Here is a 22,522-nt window from a genome sequence, read left to right as displayed (position 1 = left end):
AAGGAGCTACCACTTTCAGTAATATCTCCAAACAAGTCTGTAACAAGAAATACTAAGCTGCTTGTGTATAAAGCCTGCATCCTCATACAGAAGTAAGACATGGTCAACATATTGAACATCAATAAAAGAAGGTGAACAGCTTTCACCTACACTGCTTATGGTGCATCCTTGACATCAAGTGGCAAGACAGAATTACCAACACAGAGGTCATCACCAAAGTGAACCTGCAAACCATCACTGCACTACTCAAACAGCGGTGCCCATGCTCACTTGGCCATTTCTGCAGGATGGAAGATGAGCAAATTTTGAAGGACATTCTATATAGGTAAATTGCAGATAGGGAGAGAAGAGTAGGGCACCCAGAACTTCACCCAAACCTTTGGGAGGCTTTAGCAGGAGATAGGACAAAGTGGCATGCCCCCTCAATCATGTAGTCCAACATCATGACAAGAAATGGTCACCAAAATTGCAACAGAAATGTGACCGAAGGCAACAGCCCATCAGTACAGTAGCCCCTAATGCCATGTACACCTGTGACCTCTGTGGCAGGACCTGAAAGTCTAACATTGGTATCTACAGCCACAAGAGAAAATGCACCACCAACAAGTAGAATAGCTGCAATATCCACCATCACTCACTGACGAATGGAAGCCATATAATTGTGTCTGGTAATACAGAAAACTATAGATTGTCCCCATCAGCAGGTTCCATTCTTTTTTGTTGTAGCAGGTGACACATCCATGGAAAAAGCAGTCGCTACACTCAAATGGCTGTGGGTCATTCAAAGACTGTGTTTTTCCCATCAATATTGACAATGTCTGGCAAAGATTGCAAAAATTTCTTGCACCAAATATCCCTTTTAGAACTCGAACAACATAATAAAGTTAATCATGCAACCATACAATGACCACAACTAGCTGGAATGTTTAATTAAATAGTATTTCTCTCTGGCTACTGATCCACCTAAAAACATGTCAGTGGACATGCTGTCTGCCTCAATATATAACTGGGAATAGTCAGTGGGTGTGAAATTCTGGTGGAGATGGCTAAAATTTGTTCTATCCCTTTTTGGGCTACATAAGCCACATCAAGTGGCACAAGCTCCAGATTCACAAAATGAAACTCATCTGAATACCTCACAGCCCCAGACCTATATTCAGGCCTCTCTTACCTTTTCATCAGTACCGTATGTGCACCTGTTAAGACATCCACCACAGCCCCAGAAGGAGGAGCATTTTAGGGACTCTTCAATAGATCTTCTAAATCACATTCATCACCCCTGATTTCTAACTTCACAGGCTCAAAAGGAGGGAGTGCAGATGAGGGCCATTCCTGGGTGCAGCATTCTCTCTAAGCTGCATGGATGACTGTGCAGCTTAGAGGGAATACTGCCCTGGTATCTTTTAAATCACACTCATTATCTGGTTCTTCATCCTGGCCATCTGTCTCTATAGGCCCAGGAAGGAGTGGAGTGTTTAAGGTCCTGCCAGAGCTGTTTAAAAATCACACCCCCCTCCATCACCACCAGAACTGTGGGGGGTCTCATTTTTTTTTTATCAGTAGGCATTTAGCCTTCTCCACTCTCATTTTTAACCAGGCCCTCACTTTTTGCTCCACAAGCAACTTATTTGTTAGCCCCGCACATTCTTACCATGTTTTATGACCTCCTCCCCTCTTATAATGCATGCACTGACTGCTGTCCAGACCATACAGACCACCGCCCCTCTGTACAATAATCTTAATATTTCAAAATCAGAATAAAAATCTCCTTTTCCTCCTTAGGATCCTCTAAGTGTGTGAGCACTCAGTCCCAGATTTCTTATTCACAAACCCCACCCCCATGCTCCTAAAACTGCACATGCTACAGCCAGGTGGCTCCTGCCTCAGTATGCAGGGTTTCACCTCCACCTCCCAGCTAACCACAGGTGGATGCTTATTGTTCCAGGAAGATGCAGTGGGTGGAAGGTGGCCACTGGAGTGGGAGCCCTGCACACTGGGGCAGTATGAGGAGCTGCTGGATGTAAGGGAGTCAAACAGTACCTGGGTGGCTGCAGTATCATTAGGAGCAGCCCCACTGGGAAGCTGTGCATGCTGGCTGAGGCCAGGGCAGTGCCATTGACAGGTGTGGGACAAAAGAGTGGTGCCGGCTTCCCCAGATGGGAGCAAGTGGGGCTTGGCCCCATGCAGACTGCAGCCAGGGCAGCTGTGGACTGGATACTATCAATTGGTGGGCCAAATCTGGCCCATGGGTGGTATTTTACCACTATATATGGTACAACTCTGAAAAAGGCCTTTGGCTTAAAAAAGGCCTCCGCAAAATTTAGAATTCTACAACAACATAACCAAAACTAGATGTTAACAGGCAGGTTCCAGGCTTCAGAGATGGAGGAGAACATGCTCCAGATATGCATGCATGTACGCGCGCACGCACACTCACACAGAGTTTCAAAAGATTGATTTTGGGAAATGTACCTTTCACAGCACGGTAAAACATTAGAACCTTAGAACATTAGTTCTAATTTTCTATTTTAGGGTGAGAGTTTCTGTTTGGAGGAGAAACACAGTTACAGCCCATGTTATGACTTAATGTATAGCCCTTATATTAACAGAGCCACTGATGGTTTAAAATTAAGGGCATCCACTGTTTAACTGAATTTTTACCTCGCTGTGATAAAATTGCTTGTGGTATCTCTTTTTTTCCCATTAGATATCCCCTGTATAATGAAGACAAAAAGACATGGTTAATAAAGACAATGCGTTCAAAGAGAAAAAAGTGTGTATGTATACATATATAGTAGAAATAATGAATATTTACCTGGCTATGTTCTAAAGCAGATTTATTATGAGAAGGAAAGTATTTTCACAAGAAAAAATAGATTTATTTGGTGTTTTCCCAATAAATAGGCAGCCAACATGGTGGCCAACATGGAAGCAAGAGGTCATATGGGTGACCTCTTCATCACCTTTCAAGGTCATATGGGTGATTGGATTTTCTGGGGTCCTAGACCATGTGACAGAGCAGGGGCTTCTGGGACCAAAATGGTCACCAACATGGTGGTCAACATGGCAGTGAGGTCGACAGGCTTTGGGGTAGAGGTATTGGGGGTCAAGGACAGGGAGGGATTTCCAGTTCCAAGGTGGAGAACAAGGTGCCGACCCCTGTCTCCAAAAGGAGTTCTTCCAGGGTAAGGGTCTGAACTTCTCGAAGTCAGGGACTGGAGGCAGGACTTCTGGTTCTAATATGGTAGCCAAGGTGGTGACCAGGGGGTGGGGCACTTGTCAAGGAGTTGGACTTAAAGTTTGAGAAGAGGTATTACCTTTCATACTACTGGCTATGCTTATTTAGTTACTTTTTGAAAAACAACCTTTATATGACAGAAGCAGGCATTTTCTGTTAGACGGCAATACTGTTAACATTATAGAGAGGCCAAACTGACAGCAGAAGAGATTACTGCTCCAGCCAAGCAGGCTACATGCAAATATAAATATACAACAGTGATGAGAATGAAGATTTCTTCTGGTGGGGGGGGGAAGCAAAGCATTGGCCCCTTGCAATACATCAATGACAAGGTAGGAGCAGTAGGTCATGTCAGTAGGAGAGAAGCTGCTGGGAAAGACTATGTTGTGGCCTCTGAAATCTAACACAGAAAGATCAAAAAAGGTTTTGGGGTATCCTACTTGAAGCTCTGTAGCCCTAAAATAGCATTTACCATGTGCAGTGGCCTATAAATTGTTTGAGAACTGCCAAAACAGTTTCATTTTTGTAAATGTATTCTAGCTTGCAGTTTACAAATGCACTTCTTTTTCTAAACCGTTGGATTTTACATTACTATAAACATTAGTCATTAAAGGAATGTAATTCAGCAGAATTTTAACAGTGTATTAAAATTAACTGGAACTGGTGAATAAGGTGGAGATAAAATAGGCCCTAACTGCTGAACTTTTGGCAAAACTCAAAGCACTTTGAAATTAAAAACAAGCAAAGAAACCTAGTTTGCATTTTGGGTGCTCATTTTCTCTGGCTATATCACTTGCAGAGTGTGACTGAAAGCAAGAAGGTTTGCAACAAGCTATTCTTGTAGGATTCTGAACTCAGTTTTGTAGACAAACATGCTCTGGACAAGCATCTAAGGCCCTGGGTATTTTGTCTTAGTGGAACCTCTGGAACTCCTAAAGTTTGTCCACCACTGATTAAACAGACTTTTAAAAAAAGAGATGAAAAAACAAAAACAATGCTCTCAGCACTAGGCAAACTGTAAGAAGACTTCCACATGGTTTCTCTTTGTGAGGGTATTGCATGATTGTATTTTCACAAGCCCCACCAAATCCTGGGTGGTGTATGGGGTGTCATGGGGATTTTCTTGTATTTATTGTACTGATTATTGTGTGTGGTCTTGTTTGCAAGCTCACATTATGCTGTATCTATTTATGTTGCTTTATCACTCTATGGATTATATTATTCTGTCTCTATACATCATTTTTATTTTGGACATGATATAATCAAAGGAATGGAGGGATACATACTTAAGGAAAAGGTAGAAGGCAAAATGGGTAAGTATTCAGGCTGTGCAGAGTTTTGGGTGGTGATTCGATTTGGAGGAGATTCGGCCCAGTTCGGTGCCCAAATCTTCAAATCTGGCAAAGATTTGGAGAGCTTGGATGATTCAGGCAGTCCTCACTCTCTGCAGCAGGGAACTAGTACCAGACTGCACTGGTAAGTAGGGGGTGGGGAAGGAGGGGCTGGAGGAGGGGGAAGGGACCATGAGAGGACCCCTGCCTGCTACCCCAGCCCACCCCCCATGGCTACCCACTCAAAACAGGCAGCTTTTGCCCAGCTCCTGGTGCTTTAAAAAAAAGCCCAAACACACCAGGTGCTGTTGGGTGGGGGGGAAAGCCCCACTGCCCCCCACTGCATGGGAGGCTCTGCATGAGCCCCCCGATTCCTCCCTTGCTGTCCCAGCACATCCCAGCTCCAGCCCTTTAAGAAAAAAACAAAACAAAAAAACCCTGGGACTCACCAGTTCCTGCAGCAGCCTTGGGGCTTTGGGAGGCTCATGGAACAGCCTCCATGTGTTGGGGCAGTGGGGAGCAGCCGGGATCACCCCTGTTCGGCAGGAACTGGTGAGTGTAGGGTTTTTTCCATTTTTTTTCTTAAAGTTCCAGAGCTGGTGCAGGTGGAGCTCTGCCAAGGTGGGGGGGGAGGTGGCAGGGGGCTTGGGCAGAGCCCGCCATGCAGCATGGGCACTGGGGGGAAGAGGGGATCACCGCCTGCCCAGCAGCACCTGGTGGTCCAGGAGGTTTTTTTTCAAAGATCTGGGGCGGGCAAGGCAGCCATTGCTGGGGCTGGGAGAGTGCATGAGGGATGGGTCTGGGTGATTCCAAGATTCAGAGATTTGGCAGCAGCCAAACCTCTGAATCAGATTTGGCTGAATTGATTTGGGACAGTGATTCAAATCACCAAATTGAATCGCTGTTCCCCAAATCAGCCAACTCTGAAATGAATACTAGCTGCTTCACACAGGCCTACGAACTTGTGTTCTAGGTCATGGACAACTGCCACTCCCAGTCACAGACAGAAAGAGCAATTATTGGGATGGGTGCCCAAGGCACTGTTTGCCTATAATGGAAAGTTCAACTTCTCAATAGCAAAGGCATCTGAGAGAAATGGTCCATTGGTCAGCAGAGAAAAATTTCTGGTGGTTTCTCAATTCAAGGGTAATTAGGTTAATGCTAATGGAGGTGTGAGGGGGCTGACTTGAGATATTTATAGGGACTATCTGTGAGGTGGACAGGGTCTTTAGGTTATCCCAGATTTGGGGACAGTTCAGATCCCCAGCAGCCTTTTGATCTTTTACATCCTTACTGATGGCCTGTGGTAATGGGTGATCTCTGGGGAACCTTGATATTCCAAGCTAACACATTCTACGGAAAGGGGGACCTGAAAATTTTTTCAAAACTGAAGGAGAAGTTATCTGGATCTGTAAGAGTTTTGCTGCAGCTGTGAGGTCTGATAAAAAGCAGTAGAGCTAAGGCTTGTGGGGATAAGGAGTCATCCCAGGGCAAACCTTGGTCTCTTTCTTGGGACAGGCATCAGGAGAGCAGGCAGAAACTCAGAGCTCTGGGCGTACCTTGTAGATAGGTTTTTCAGTATATATGGGCATTTGTAGATGACACAGGGGTTTAAATGGAAGTGGTGTTTTTTTACAAACATCGCTCCAATTTAGGGCAAAGTAAACCCCTGTGTCATGTACACTCGTGTGCTTACCTGCCTCTCCAGTGGTGGGGAAGGGAGAGTGACTTGCTGATGGACTGAGCAGTCCCTGAGGTGCAGGTGTGGTGCTGGTGCTTCCCTCTGCAGCAGCGGTGCCCTCCCCTCCCTGAGGCAGCACCTGCCTGCAGGCACCAGGCTTGGGCACTCCTGGGGGGCACTTGAGCTGCAGAGGGAAGCACCAGGCCCTTGCACAGTTCAGGCAGGCAGGCTCCAGAAAAGGGAAAAAAAGATCAGGCTCATTGCTTTTTTTTTTTCCTTCAGTGCAATCTGACTTCCTGGGCTGCTGCCAGGCTGCCTGCTGGGGCTGTCTGCTCAGCTCCTGAGCCTCACAGAGCCCAGTGATTCCTTCCATGGCTGTAAAGTAGCAAACTAAAACTCCTCAGAGGTGTTTTAGTTTTCTGTGCCCCAAAGTAATTTAAGGTGCATTGCACCACTGAATTTACTATAGCAGCTGTAATTTAATGTGCAATACACCACCACATTTGCAAACTCATGCAAACAGCAATGCCGTTAAAGCATTTCAAAAGGGCATTTAACCCACTTTAATGTAATGCCTTATGCTATTAAAGAAAGAAACCCCTTTCCAGATTTCAGTGCAAGACTTGTGGTGATGTTTAGATTTTATTGCAGATTGTAGCATCAAGGAAAGTGGCAGGTAATGTAATATGAATAATATTGACAGTGGTCATAAGGTCTTAGACATGAACACTGCATGCCCCCAGAGGCTGTGGAGGGCATGGCAACTCCCTGCAGAGGGCAGCAGCAGTGTTGGCAGCAGAGGTGTGGTGGCAGCGAGTGGGGAGCTCCCACAGGGAGCTGCAGCAGTGTTGGCAGTGGGGGCGGGCCGAGTGGGGAGCTCCCCACAGTCACGGCTGTGTTGGCACCAGGGGTGGGGATGGGCCATGGCGAGCACCAACCAGTGGTCAGCGACCACCTGCAGATGCTGCTGACAGCGTTGGTGGTGGCCAGTGGTGATCGGGGGCGGGGGTGGTGGCAAGTGGCAAGTGTAGGTGCCATTGGCAATGTCACCAGTGCTTTTTGCAGGGAATGCACCTCCAAGCTCAGGGGTGCACATGCACCAGTGTGCTCCCCATACACATTGGCAATAGTCTTAGGTAGTTTCATAGTTGGTAATGTCGGAAGGGACCTGAGCAGATCATCAAGTCTGACCCCCTGACATGGCAGGGGTACAGGTCCACATGGCTGCTGACACTTGGAGGTGATACTTTAATTAGAAAGTTGAAAGTTAACTTCTCTGTCTCCCTGTTCCCCATGCTTCATATAGTGCTAATGCAGTCATTTGTTGCCTTAAGCTTCTTTTGGCTTCCTATAATGTCACTGGTGAAAGATCATAGTCAATGAGCACAGGGGGCATGTTGATGAATGGCCTGTAGCAGGGTCATGGCTAAAACCATCCTCTCAGTGCACCAGCAGTCAGAGGGAGGCAGTGATAAGAAAAGCACCCATGGCACATCCTGACAAGCACCCTTGTGCAGGGCCATGCATTTCCCACAGGACAAATAGAGTAGTGGCACATACTGAAAACAATTTGCCACTGGTATTTGTCCCCAGACATGTCCCCTTACACATGCTGTGGCACGTGGCAAAGTGACCCAGGTGGAGTAGGGGAGGCTGGGGCCAGCACTAGCCCCAGAAGCGTTACATGGGTCCTGGGGGCCTCCTGGGGCACCATCAGTGTTGAGCCATCTGTTCAGAGCCTGGCTGACAGCCAAAGCATGGCTCTGGCTGGCCAGACTAGTTTCTGGAAGTGCACGCTGCTGCCGCATGCACCACTCTGCTTTTTTTTAGGGTTTCTTTCTTTTTGTTTTTTGTTGTGGGGGGGTTGACATCAGGATCTTTTGATGTCAAAAAACCCCACCATGCTGATAATTAGCAGTGTGGCAAATGGGTGCACATGAGCCATGTGCAGTTTGTTGTCCCTCAGATGGGTTTGAGGTGCTGCAAGATGCACATGCATGCTTATTGGGGCATACTCCATTTGTACTAGATCCTTTGTCAGTGTTAATTTGTGTATCAATGAAAGGAAATGTTTCCACTGATATCAAAATCTCTATCCAGGAAGACACTTAAATATATTTTTAATTTTAAATGTCCCAGAGAAGTCAGTGGGACTACACACCTCTTTCAGTGTTTTGCTAGACTGAAACCTCACTAAACCATCGAACATAAAGCTTCAGCATACGACAGATGGAACATGACTGAAAGATTAGCCAGTAGAGAACTTGGTGGATATAAATGTTACCCAAACTGCTCTATGTCAAAAAGGAGGCATATTTCTTTCCTTCCACTGTGTGAGCACACAGAACAAATTGTTTTGGCAATTTTTTTTTTTTTGTTCAGGCAAGATTATAATGGAAATCCCTGTGATAATGCAAATTACATGCACATTAATATAAAATGAATTCATTATGATCCATATTAGTACAGCAGATTCCAAATGAATTAATGATGACAGAACACTCAAAATAAAGTGGTACCACACTTAGTGAAGGACATAATATGTTGTTAATGATAGCACTTAAGAAGGCAATAGCAGTTTTTGGTGACTTAGAGTAAGACACTGATTAAACAAAATGACTTACATTACAATGATTATATAAGGTTCCAGGATTGGGCCCCATGCGTAAATAACTTTTGGGGGTCTGTTAGCAATTTTGAACCATTAAACATGACAGTAGCAGAGGGAGATGCTAGTAAAAATAGAAAATTAATGGCATTTACAAGTATTTTTATTGTCTGGAGTATTTGAAGAACTCTTGTATTTTTGAACAAATACTTTGTTTCAGTCAAAAATGTTTCATTTTAACTTTATTCATTAAAATATGTTAAATAAAATTAAATAAGATTTTCAAAAGAAGCTTTGACTTTTGGAAATGTTGAAAGAAAACATATATTTTTATGTGGGGCTGGAGCTTTTTTAAAGCCTCATAAAGTGATAGTCATAGGCTTAATTAGTTATATTGATATCAAATGATAATAATAGAAGGTAATATGATATAACTGTTACATGTGCATGATTAAGTTCTATATGTATATATGTTTAAATATGTTTCATATGCCTTGCATGATATATCTCTTATCCCTAGGAAGAGATTAGCAATACTTGAACAACTCAGATAACTGAATGAGACCTTGGAACATTAGAAATTAAACATTGCCATAATGGCCAGAGGTTCACTGGTCTTTTTAGCTGAATATCCTGTATGTCTTAGTGTCAAGAACCAAACACATTATATACAGGTTCAAGAAACCCAGTGATGTATTGTAAGAATAATGTGTCCATAGAAAATGTTATTTTAAACTCTGGTTGTCTTTGGTTGCCTTACATCCTAAAGCATAGTGCTCATAAACCATTGTAGAGAATTTGAGATTGGTAAGGACTGGGTGGAAAATGTGGGGCAGGGGGCTTGCTTTCCTCTGTAACATGACCAGGGATCTGGATTTCCCATTTGCCACAGAAAAATGCGGTAAAACCCAGATTTTCTCATGTTAAGGAGAAAAACCTGGGTTTTCTCCTTTAAAGGAGAAAAACAGAGGAAACAGTGGGTTTCCCCTTGCAGGCTGGTTGAGTGCCAGCCTGCAAGGGACTGTGTGGAGCAGGAGGAGGGTAGTCAGGCAGACGGCACCATATACATGTGTGCATGTACACATGGAAATGGCTGCCAGGCAGCCTGGAGAGCAGCTACCCACAGGTAAGTCTGGTGGTGGCGGTGGCAGTGCGGGGGTGGAATTGAGGCCCCCATAGTGAGGGAATGAAGGAGTTGGGCAGGGCTGGGGCTAGGGTTGGGGCTGCTGCCCAGCCTAGGCAGTGTGTTGGCCTTGGGGCCTAAGTTAAAATAAGTGGTCTCAGGCCCTGGGCGAGGAATGCAATAGAGCCACAGGTGGCTCATGGTGGGGGAGAATGCAGCCCCAAGAGGGCATGGGTGTCATGTGTCCCCCAGATTTGTGCTCAGGATGAAAGCAGACTGGCCACTTTGGGCTCATGCTCCCTGCCCTGCTGCCCTACCCCTAGGGCCTCCAGGGCCCAGTGAGCTTGACCCGGTGCAGCAGGGCAGAGCAGAGCAGGGAAGTTTGTTCTCACCCTATGCCACCTGGATAAGGTGCCCTCTGCCCACCCAACACCAGTGGGGGTGACCACAGATTTGCGCCCCTTGCTGCTGCCAGGTAGGCAGGGGGCACCTCACCATGACACGTGGATTACCCAGTGGCAGCACCAAGCTTCCCTGCCTAGCCCTGCTCTGCCCTGCCACACCAGATTCTGCCCACTGGGCTGCAGAATCCTCACAGGGAGGGCAGCAGGGCAGGTAGCCTGAGTAGACAGGGGCCAGCCTGTACCCCCCCCCACCCCAATGGGCTCCACTCCAGCTGTACCACCTGTGGGGGAAGGAAGCTGGGCTTCATGTTCCACTCCACTCTGCCACAGCATCCACTGCCTCCTGGGTGGCAGCTGGAGCTCAGGCACTGCTGCAAGCGGCAGATGGCTGTGGACCCAGGTCCCTGACTCTATAGCTTTAGCAGCTGGGTGCCCCCTTCAGCAGCACGGGGGTGGGGGATAGGGAGCTGCGGTTGGGGACTGAGGAACACCAGCAGAGCACAGGGGGCTGGGGAGGATCTGGGGGGGAGTGAGGGGCACCAACAGGGCCCAGGGGGCTGTTGGTCAGGAGTGAGGGGCAATGCCAAGGGCAGGCCACTGATATATCAGGACTGCTCAATGCCACAAAGCAGTTGGGGAGGGAGGAGGACAGTCACAGTTGGATTAGCATCCTGGTTAGCAAAGGGGGAGTTCTGATTTTCCATGATTAAAAAACCCAAAATCAAGCACCAAAATGTATAGGACCTCTGAACATGATCATGGCCCTTTTCCTTGGATCCTTTGAGCATATATTAACTCCTTTCCAGTTGTTCTGGAAAAGCATTACACTGTGCCCTCATCCAAGGGTGCATCTAGAAGGGGAGTAATGGTGTGGCTGCAACACCCCTTTTGTTTGGGCCAAGCCACGGGAACCTCAAGGGCTTTTTTAAAGATCTCAAAGTCAGTTAGAGTTCCCACTCCATGTTCAGAGGCATGTCCCATTCCCTCTCCCCTCCCTTCCCTGCTCCCCTGACTTCTGGTTGTGCTGCAGCTTTCCCTTCTGTCCCAGGAGTGGAAGAAGCTTCAGAACCTTTCCTGCCCAGTCCAGCCAGGCTCTGCAGGCACTTGGTTTAGCTGGGAAATCAGCAACAGCAGCGGGCCGAGCAGAAGGTTCACCCTCCCTGTGCCTGTGATTGGAGGGGTGGGGGGGTGGAGACTGGGTAGAGAAGGGAAACTAACACCTTGCACGTCTTGCCTGCTTTGGGACTTCAATAAAATCCCAGATGCTCCTAGTCTTCCTACACTGGTGGGTTGGGTGAGAAAGATGTTGGGAGGGGGAGAGTACAGCTACCCTGCAGTGTGGGTTGCTACACCTGCAACCTCCCTTGCCAAATCCTGAATCCACCCTTCCCTCATCTTCCTGGCTTTTACCTGCGGCATTTTTAAGGCTGGTGTTAATATTTTCAGCCTTACAGTTTGATATGGTAATGACATGGTGATACTGGCAATGCTTGCTAATGCAGAGGACTGGATTCATTGACCAAGGTAGCCCCTTTCAATCCTGTGTTTCTGACTTTGTATCTTTATATTCCTCATGAATACTTAGGTGTTATGGTGCTTCTGTATACTTCACATTGCAAGTCTTTCCTTAAAAAAGTCATATCAGCAACTGAAAATAAAAAAAGAGAACCAAACAGCTCTACTGGGAATATTGCAGATGGAGAACTTTTTTACCCTGTTAGTTTAAGGGCAGGATCCAAAGATCACAGGGAGATGCTTGTAAAAATACAAAATAAATGGAACTTATATCTACACTCATTTTTTAGTGTGTTTGAGGAACTTTTGTACTTACTGAGATCTTAATGACATAACTGCTCTTCTGTTTTTGCCTGTCAATCCAAAAGACCCTTCGTTTATCACAGAATGTGGCAAAATCGCATTTACGGTCGATACCTTTATCATACCTCTGTCTTCTATCCATGGCTCTGTGCCTTTTTAAAAAAACAGTTACCGATCATGGAATGCTCTAATAATCCATGTTACTCCAGACACAAACTTCTTGCCTAGATTTCTCCTTTAAAAATATTTTGATGCCATCAGAAGGAAAGAATTAGACAAAATAGAATATCACTTGGTTGCTTGTGCCTTCAAGTTGTGCACAGACTAAGGCACTCATCCTGCAAAGGACCGTATATGCACATATGCTCCTTATGACATCAGTAGGGTTCTGCATGGATGGCAGTTTCCACATATGTAAAATGTACTGCCTGTTTGGGACGTTATTCCTACTCTTGTTTTTTCAGCCCACAATCCCTGCTGTTTTTATCACTTTTCTCCAGTTAAATTGTAAGTTCTTGCTAGTGGACCTCAACTTGGGCAGCTCCTCCGTGGAGAGTGGCCACACATTAATGGACCATGAGCTGGGTAACACAGGTCAGAGATAATCTTCCCTGGTGTGGTGTAACTTTAAACCACCTAAAGGAGGGGCGGGCAAAGTCTGGCCCACTGGCTGAATTGGCCAGCAGTGGACTCCATTTCTCAGCAGCCCCTACCCACACAGCTGGGGCCTGTCTCTATGGAGATCCCAGCTGCAGCTGCACTGTGATAAGGCAAGGCTGAGGTTGCCATGGAGACTGGTCCCAGGTGCAGGGAAGGGCAGGCAGGGGACTGCTTAGGAGCCACTGGGAAATCATGGGGGCAGCTTGCTTGGGGGCAGGGCAGAGCCATGATCACTGTGGGCGGAGGCACACAGGCAGTGGATTGCAGCTCTATGTGGTCCCAGCTTGGGACCACACTGTCACCGCTGCAAGAAGCCAGGGCAGATCCACAGTCCTCTGCCTGTGTGCCTATGCCCAGAGTGTACAGGCTGCAGAATGTGGCTCTTCCCTGGCCCTGGCCCAAGCTTCCCTGCTGCAAGATCCCAGTGTCTCTGGAGCAGCCACCTGCCAGCATGCCTGGGGCCAGTCTCCCTGGCAACCCCAGCCTTGCTATCACAGGGCAGCTGCAGCTGGGGTCTCCATGGAGACCGGCCTTAACCATGCAGGCAGGGGCTGCTAGGAAATAGAGTCTGGCTGCTGGTCAGATCCAGCATTTTACCCATCCCTGGGCTAAAGCATGCTTAAAATTAGTTTCAGTTCTTAATATGTGGACAATCCCGGGATTAAAAGCTCCAAAAGCCATCTAAAATATGTGTCCCCCAAGGCTCTGAGACTAAAGCAACCAGTTGTCCTGAATTCTGCAAGACAGTTTCAAGTTTCATAGGTATGTCCCCAGAGAGTCCTTGAAATGAAGCCTTTATCCCAAAATTAAAAAAAGGAAATATTCCTGGATAGGTTAACCTGATTTGAAAGCATTTCTGTGGTATCAAGCAATATGCTACCCCATCTACTGAAAGGAAGCAGTAGCTCACTGCATAGTGTTGTATAATCTTTTCTTCCAGTCTGGGAGGTAGCTGGTAGGTTCCCATGATGCTGCCCCCAGACAAATGAATGATGAGAAACTGAATCTGGGGCAACCCCCTTCTCCCCAAGTAGAAAGCAGAATAGCTACATTCCTATTGTGTGAAGTCAAAGCTAATTAGCTTCCTCTTACTAGAGCTAACCAGTGCAGCCTAGCTACATTCACACAGCACTATGCCAAAGAGCACATTGTTTTTGGAGCACCCTGGACCAAGTCCCAAATTTTGCTCTCTGTATTTTGGTTGTTTTTTGTAAAATAACTCTTGGACTTGGTTCATAATAGTGAATGTTTTTAAAGTCAAATTACCTTGCCGATACTGCCCATGAATTCTTTCACCCTTTGAAAAAACTAGCTTAATTCACATTGAGACTCTGGTCTTAATTCTGTAAGATGTGGCATGTGCACCTTATTATAAATAAAGGGAATTGCCCCCAGCTGTAGAGGTTTCCAAGAAGGAAACTGCATCAGCCAGGAAGGGGTTAAAGAATCCTGGCAAAATGAATCCTCCTTCTCCACTAAACCTGGGCTGGCAGTCAATGCTTGGGTGACTGATGGAAATGAGTAGGTGTGTGGGAGTAAGGAGCCTGGTTTGATCCAGTAACTGTCAGAGGACTGTGGTCTTCTTGCCTGTTGCTATAAGGATAAATATAGAAAGAAGCCTAAATGAGTCTGTCCTTGGTATGCCAGGATTTGACTTGGTTAAAACTGCTGCTTTGATTGAAGCTGTGGAACCTGAGGGTGGGTTTTGGGACAGTCTGTGGCAGGGGAAGCTTTTTTTGCAGAGGAAGGATTGTAATGTGGAGGCAAAAATGTGTGCGCTTCTTTTGCTGCCTGCCTCAAGGCTGGATTTATTCTGGTTTTTGTTAGGCCTGTGCAAATAGGGAACTATTTGATTCAAATTCAGCCAGTTTGGATGACAGAGATTCAATCTGGAGATCCAAATCATTTCTCCGATTCGATTCAGCCAAATCACTTCAGAAGATTCGGAGCCAATTCGGAGATCTAGTCATAGAGTATAATGGCAAATCAATGAAATAACTATAACATTGTTGTCTTTTGACTGATTCAAATGAAACATGCAGGAGTGGTAGCCCCTGTTGGGATCATGATATGTTCCGTGTTTCAAGGTGACAGGTACAGGGGTTTCTGAGAAACTGCACCTCAAATTTCTGAAAGCAAAACTCACATAATGTGTGTGTGTGTTAAGCCACAATGGGATGAAAGCTGCAGGGACAGTAGCTCTTCCTGAGGCCACAAAGCCTACCAAGTTTCAAGGAGAGAGGTGCAGGGGTTTCTGGGAAACTGAACCCCAAATTCTTCAAAGCAAAACTCATGTCACATGTATTTGTTAAGCCACAGTGGGGTTAAAACTGCAGGGATGGTAGCCCCTGCAGAGGCCACAAAGTCTACCAACTTTCAAGGAGATAGGTCCAGAGGTTTGGGGGAAACTTACTTCAAGCTGCGGACAAGCAAAACTCGTGACATGGGTGATACTGTGTGTGTTAAGGTGCAGCAGGATGAAAGCTGCAGGCATGCTAGACCCTGCTGAGGCACCGTTTCCCCCAAACGTCTGCACGTATCTCCTTGAAACTTGGCAGGATTTGTGGCCTCTGTGCAGGGGCTACCACCCCTGCAGTTTTGACCCCGTTGTGGCTTAACACATACACATGACATGAGCTTTGCTTTCAGGAATTTGAGGTACAGTTTCCCAAAAACCCCTGCACCTATCACCTTCAAACCTGGCATGTGTCATGCTCTTATTAGAGGCTACCATCCCTGCAAGCTTCATCTGAATCAGCCAAAAGACAACAACGTTAGAGATATTTCATCGATTCCCTATTATACCCTATGGCTGAACCTCTGAATTGCCGAATCTTTTCCAAATTGATTTGGAAGTTCCAAGTAGATTGATAAAGCTTAAGCTTCCAGTGATTCAATTCAGATTTGTAGATTTGGCATCCAAATCATCTCCGAATCCATATCATGATCCGAAGCTTTGCACAACCCTAGTTTTTTTGTATTGTTGGGATTGGTTTGTTCCAGTCAGATCAGACATCTTTTATTATACAAAACAATGGCTTACCTTTGCAGGCTTTAAAACATAACATCAGGAAGCAACAGGGGATAAATTCAATGTGAAATAGTCCTATGCAATGATGGAAGTGCATTCACAAGTGTGAATGCTCTGTAGATAACACTGGGAGGGGGTTAACTTTGCTGAAGCACTTGGCTGGATGGTCAAGCCTTAAGCAAATTGGAGGGGGGTTAAAAGTGGTGGAGGTGGCAGAGTGTTTGCATTACCATGTTGCTGCTAAAGGTGATGTGCAGTGATGGCACAGCTACTATATAGCTGATCCCATGCCTTGCTGAATTTAGGCCAGAATGATTTTACCTGGCAGACCTGATTCTTGCCACACTCCCCTTTCTCATCCCCAACCCCCTTTTGAAGGAAGAAGAAATCCTGGCCCAAACTTTGAATATTTCCTTAATTTTACCTTTTTTAATGAATGCATTTCAAAAGAAATGAGCATCTTGGTCTTGTTGTTGCAAATCAACAATTGGCAATAAACATGCAGCATAATCATTTTTAAATGGAAACCAATGAGATCCAAATTGTTTTAATACTATTAAACTGTCTGCAGGAGAAATTTTTCTTTCCACGACAACTTGTATACTGGATCCAATTAACATTTAAAACAGTAATTGAATGAAATAAAAAGTTTAATGTTCATGGCACACTATTTTATTGTTGAATTAGCTATTTAACTCTCTTAGCTTGCCATTATTCAAACAACTAGTTTCATTGGGGTCTATAATGCATTCGTATATGTAAAGGGTACTCATATAAGTAAGGGTTGCACAGTTGGGTCCCACGATCTTGCACTGCTTCCCAAGAATATGTTGCCAGGATATATTGGCTACACATGCTTGACAGGCAGCATGACTTGGAGCAGGTCTGGTCCAGGTGAAGATGGCATCCCTCTGGCATCCCAAGGAGTCATGCTTCACTGCCTCATTTTATGGGGCAGACTACCCTGATCTCCTATGGGTAGTCTGGCAAGGTCAGCCCTGTTTCAGAGGGTTCCAGATGTTCACACTGAGCATGTGCAGTTTGGCACAATGGTGGGTTGCCTTATCTTTTGTTTCTTGAATGCGGAGGGTGGTTCCAATGGCTGTGTTGTTGGTCCAAGTATTGGTTTTGATAGTGAGGTGATTTAGTAGGGGGTCCTGCTATCACTGTATTTCACTCATTCTTTTACTTTTTTGTTTCAGGCATTCAAGGAAAACCAATTTACATGGGAGAAGTTACAGTTTTAAACATAAGTCATAATTGCAACATACTTACACAACAGGGCATGGGGACAAGATAGGAACAAGATGGGAACCTGACAAACAAAATGGATACTTGACATCATTCATACCAACCCACATTGCGGGCCTAAAATATACAATGTAACCATAGAGACACTTAAGACACAATAACTGTACAGTGTAATATGTTACAGTAATCCAACAGACACAGCAAAGTACAATTACAATAGCTCATAGTTACTATAAAAGGGGGATTATGTACACAGGGTTTCAACTTATAACTGCTTATATGTATACCCATAGGGAATAGAGGAGGGGAGAGAAAAAGGCAGAAATGATGGGGGAAGGGATGTCATATTTCTAAGTGAAAAAAAAGAAAAACCTGGAGGGTTTGTTACACCTACACATGATTCACAAGATAAACACAGACACTTCACATAGGCATCCGTAGTGTTGAAAAATTCCTGACCTGTTGTGGTACCTCTGAATTCCTTGCAACAGAAGTGTGCTATTACTTTTCCATAGTCAAAAAAAGAGGGCAGGCCAAGAGCTGGCATTTTCCAAGGGGTGCCTTGAGTCTAAAAAGGTTGAGAACTAGTGGTCTAAAACAAGAGACAGCACTTCCACCACAGGGATTATAATAAGGACAAGTTTTGGGGTCTGCTTTGGGCCTTGTGCTAGCTGTCCCTTGTGACTGTGAAAGATTTTTTTTCCCATGCTGCCAGGTTATCTGAGATGAAACTTTGCTTTACTGTCTCTGTAACAGCTTTGGGGACCTGCTGGGTATATTAGTCTTGTGTAGACTCTCCCACAGTGAAGAGGCCATTCCTTTTCTGTAGCTCTTAAGCCTCATGTCAGGAAAGGGCCCTGGGGTACTTGTGACTGCTCAGCTGAGAGCTCTTTAGCCATGTCATTCTGCTACTGTACGAAAATTAACTTTGCTCATAGATCCCCAGGATCACATTCTGTTGTGTGATGTTGGGCATTACTCCCTTATTTTGGACTATACAACACAGACACAGACATACACACCACAGCAATATACATTGCTAAATAATTAGCACTGTTTCAACTAATATATATGATATATTACTTAAAATAGTACTAAGGTGCTTTTTCATATGATCTGTTTTCTTTTGTTTATTTGAATGTTTTTTTCTGCGTGTTAATGCTGCTAAAACCAAAGCGGCACCTAAAAGGGAGGCCATATGTATTCTAAAAGGGTTTATTAGGGTGGTGTGTTTTTAATGGAAACAGTTAGTTTCAAGAGAAGGGAAACAATGTGGTCTTCCTCTTTAGCTTTTTTTTATTTCAAAATTTTCAGCTGCATAAAATATATACTGTATTTTATCTAATACAACATGCCCTGGGATATAGAATGTATCTTGTTGTTAAAAGCCAGCATAAAGGAGAAAAAGATCTTTCCTTATAATGAAAAGCAGCAGCGAGGGAGTCTAGCCTGCCTGTTGTTCTGTCTCCTGTGGATTGGTGCAGATATTACTTTCAGTGTCATCTATAAACATATTTACCATATTTCTCAAGTACAGTGCATAGTTGTTTTTAAGGGAAGAGACGTGCATTGTGTGTAAGAAAAAGTGGTACTTGAACTTTTCTCATGTGTACACTAACAATGTGCCTTGTAGGCAAAAGAGGTCTGTAAGAGAAGATGAGGTACCATGTAAACTCATAAGAGATGCAGTGTAACACCTTAAGTTGAATTTATTTAACATGTGCAAGTTTCAGTGCTTAGGTTGTGTGTACTGTCAGTGCATTTCTGTGTCCATAACAAGATATAAAAATATAATTAAATATTGCAAGGGTTTTGTTTCAGTTTTTGCTTTTGTTTTTAATTTATTTTTATAAAGATTTCCTTAGAAAACGTCTCTAATCTGAACAAGCCCTTCCCAGTACAATTGATTACACTTTTCCAGTGCCTGAGAAACGAGCCATGTAGTGATGGCTGAGAGTGTGCAAGTGGAAGCTTACTGTAGGGCAGCTGCCTTTTACAGAAGCCTTATCCCATCTCATTCCCTCTTAAAACTGTCCAGTTAAATCTACCTAGCTTGTACTTTTTTATTTGTATATGCTACTTACAGCAGTCGATGTAGGCAGATGACAATACAGAGTTTAAAATAAGCTAAACAATTTGCTTTTTGCTTAATCTTGAAAGACAATGAGGGATTTTCAAAATTCTTCTTAAAGCCTCACCTTGCCAATCTATGGCTTGATACCATAAAGCACTGGGCTAACTGGCACCAGTCCAGCAAAGCACTCAAGCTTAGGGGTAACTTCAAGCATGTTGTCTCCATGGCTTCGGGGTGGTATTAATTTGATAAAAGGCTAAATTTGCACTTTGGATTAGTCCCAGTGTTCTCAGTATTTTGTAGGACTGAAATTTTGTCTCAGAATTACATGGAAGATAGAAATTTCAGGCTGCGCATCTAGAAGTCCAAAGCACCAGTAATATTTTTAAAGGATTGCATCTGCAACTGTTTGCATCCATTTTAAATATTAGGTTCAAATGAACTAGTGCAAATTGTGATTTTTTTTCAGTTTCTTCATCCGTGTACACTATGAAGTATGTATTTAATGCAACTACAGTAAATAGATTTTCTTAGAACTGTCCTATGATACAGGCCCTATCAAAATCTGCATAGGCATGAGAACAAGTTACCAGCATTTGAGCCCCTCTGTGGTAACTGCCCATGTTTATGTTCTCACTCTACAGAAAAGAAAGATAGATATAGTTTACTTTCATTGGGAGAGGAGCTGATGTGGATAATCTTCCATTTTTATAGGAGTTGGAGTGTAAGCATAAGCAGCTGCTTTGAAATGTCTAGTGAACTGCAAATCCCTGTCCTTGTATATCTTCTGGTACCTGGATCATGTGCCTGTACTCTTAGATACTCATAAAGTTCCTACCTGAATGTCAGACAATATTTGCTCCAAGTTACTGTTCGGTAGGGAAGTGCTGTTGTTTTGTGCTGATGGCAAAATGAAGAATGGGGCAATGAGAGCTTCCTTTAAAGGTTTTTACATGTTGCTGCTCTCGGCACAGTAAGGTTAGAACAACTGAGATGGAAAAAATACTATTTTCAAAAGTCATCTTGGGATGTGTCCACACCATGCACAAAGGTGTGATTGAAACTCAACATTCCCTAGATGGTTGTCAACTAAACCAGTTCAGCCATAAACCTGAGTCCAGCTAACTACCACTTGATTATTTTCCCAGGACAGGTTTTGCAACTCATACTGACCATCACAAAGCCATGGAAAGTCCCAGAAACCCTATAACCTATGTATGTGTTCCCATATAACAGATTTCCTTAATTTTCCCTGTAGATTTGTATCTCCAAATATAAAAACACAATAAATAACATGTTTAAACTAATGTGTCTTAAATAATGCAGTAGAAGCTGACTATTCTCAAACGAGTAAAGAAGCCATAATCATTGATCAGCCCCCCACCAGTTTTCCAAAGCACCCCATTTTCAATTTCAGTACAGTCACTGTAACCCAGGAAAAAGTACTGGTAGTTGGTAGAGCAGGGGATGAAGGGTGGAGTATCATAATTATGAAGTATTATAAAGGTTCATGCTATATGACTTTATATGAGGGCAATTGTAGTAATTTTTTTCTAGCTGATTGACTAATAAAGTAATTTCCAATAAGCAAATTGGTAGTTAGCATGAAGTAAGCCCTGAGCTTTCTTCTTTTTTCATTTTCTTTTTAATTGGTTTTCTGCTAAATGTGCTTTTGGTGGAGGTTAGAGTTACACATGTTACTACATTGTATTCACTAGCCTCCTTGGAGATCATCAGATTAATTAGAAACTCTGACTTCTCGCTTGTAATTTATAATCTGGCATGAGAGTCAAAGAAATTAAAGAGGTACTAAGAACAGACCTTTCTGACACAGGTCAAGACAGCACTTTTCAACAGAAAGGTCAGTATCACTGAGGGACTAAGATATTACAGGTCCAACTAGGTTGAGACTCAAGCTTCTGTAACAGTAATGAGTTTCTTAGCCTGCACTCAAGAGAATCTAAAATTAACCTTCTATCATCCTCAAACTTGACCTCAATCACAGCAATTAATTAACAGGAACTAAAAGAACTTTAACAAAGGATCTGAGTGAAAGGATTCTTAAGGGAACAAGAAGCACTCTTATTTTATATGGCAGTAGATGATTTTTTTTCTCACAAAATTTGTTTTTGAAATGATAGCTTTAGTAAAATCCTACAGTAGTGCAATTAAGGGCAAATTCTTGTCCTAACCAAATGAATGTCTTTTACTTCATTTAGTCCAGGATTTGGACAATAATAAATAATGTAATTTATGTACATTTTTAAAAGGTTTTTAGAATTTCTGGAAAAAAAAAAGTTACATGATATTTCTAGACCCTGAAGTCCTTGATTAATCCATAAGAAAGGTATAGTGTGTTTCACAAGCATCCCCATTTGTTTTTTGCTGAAACCAGGATGATTCCTTCTGGAGTGAAAGAGATGCTTAATCACAGCCCTCACTCGGTCTTCAACATCTTTCTTGTGATTGTCAGCAAGGCTGTCAGAAATGCTCTTCTTTGAGCATCTCTCTTCATTAAACAGCCCCAGAATTTTCAAATTCATTTCAAACACCACAGAGCAACCTTTAGATGAAAACAACTGTGCTCTGCCACTAGCCATTACCCCAAACAGGAACTTGGAATTAGTGCTGATTAGGATATATTTGACAAAACATTTAGGGTTTTTTTCAGTAGAAAGTGAAGCTTTGCGGGGTGGGGAGGTTGGCTTTTTTTTTCCAGGAATAGGTCAGTTTTGACTAATTGTTTGACACTTTTTTTAAATATTAAAAAAAAGTTGTAATTAAAGCTTTCTTGGTATTTTCTAAATGAAGAAATTATGAAATATGAATATTTATTATTTAAAAACTTTAAGATTGTCATAATAAAAACAAAACCATTCTAAGTCTAAATAAACTATTTCAATTGACCTGATCCAGATTTTCATTTTGTAAAAATTAATTTTTAAATTTTTACTTGGATTTAGGATTGCAAAACATCTGAAATCTCAGCTCTTTTGCTGATGAAAGAATAGTTTCCTTCCCAATTCTCAGCAGGCAAGCTCATGAATCATGAGATAGTTCAGATTTTTCTTCAAGGTTTTCTGGATTCAGCCTCTCATGCACTGATGCATAGAAAAGTTTTTTGTTGTATTGAATGTGCTTAATACCTTCAACTGTGGCTTTTCCATGATCCTATTCCAAGTAGATTTGGTATGGGTTTATTTTCTATCCTGTTCAAAGCTTATTCCTTGCAGGCAAATATCCTCTTTTCTTTTTTTTCCCCAACTGCGGCCTCTTCTGTAAGCGGTGGTAATCCATCCATCA

This window comes from Crocodylus siamensis, chromosome 1, assembly GCF_052110815.1.
Source record: "Crocodylus siamensis isolate JL-2025a chromosome 1, ASM5211081v1, whole genome shotgun sequence".
Lineage (NCBI taxonomy): Eukaryota > Metazoa > Chordata > Crocodylia > Crocodylidae > Crocodylus > Crocodylus siamensis.
This window is presented reverse-complemented; position numbering follows the sequence as displayed.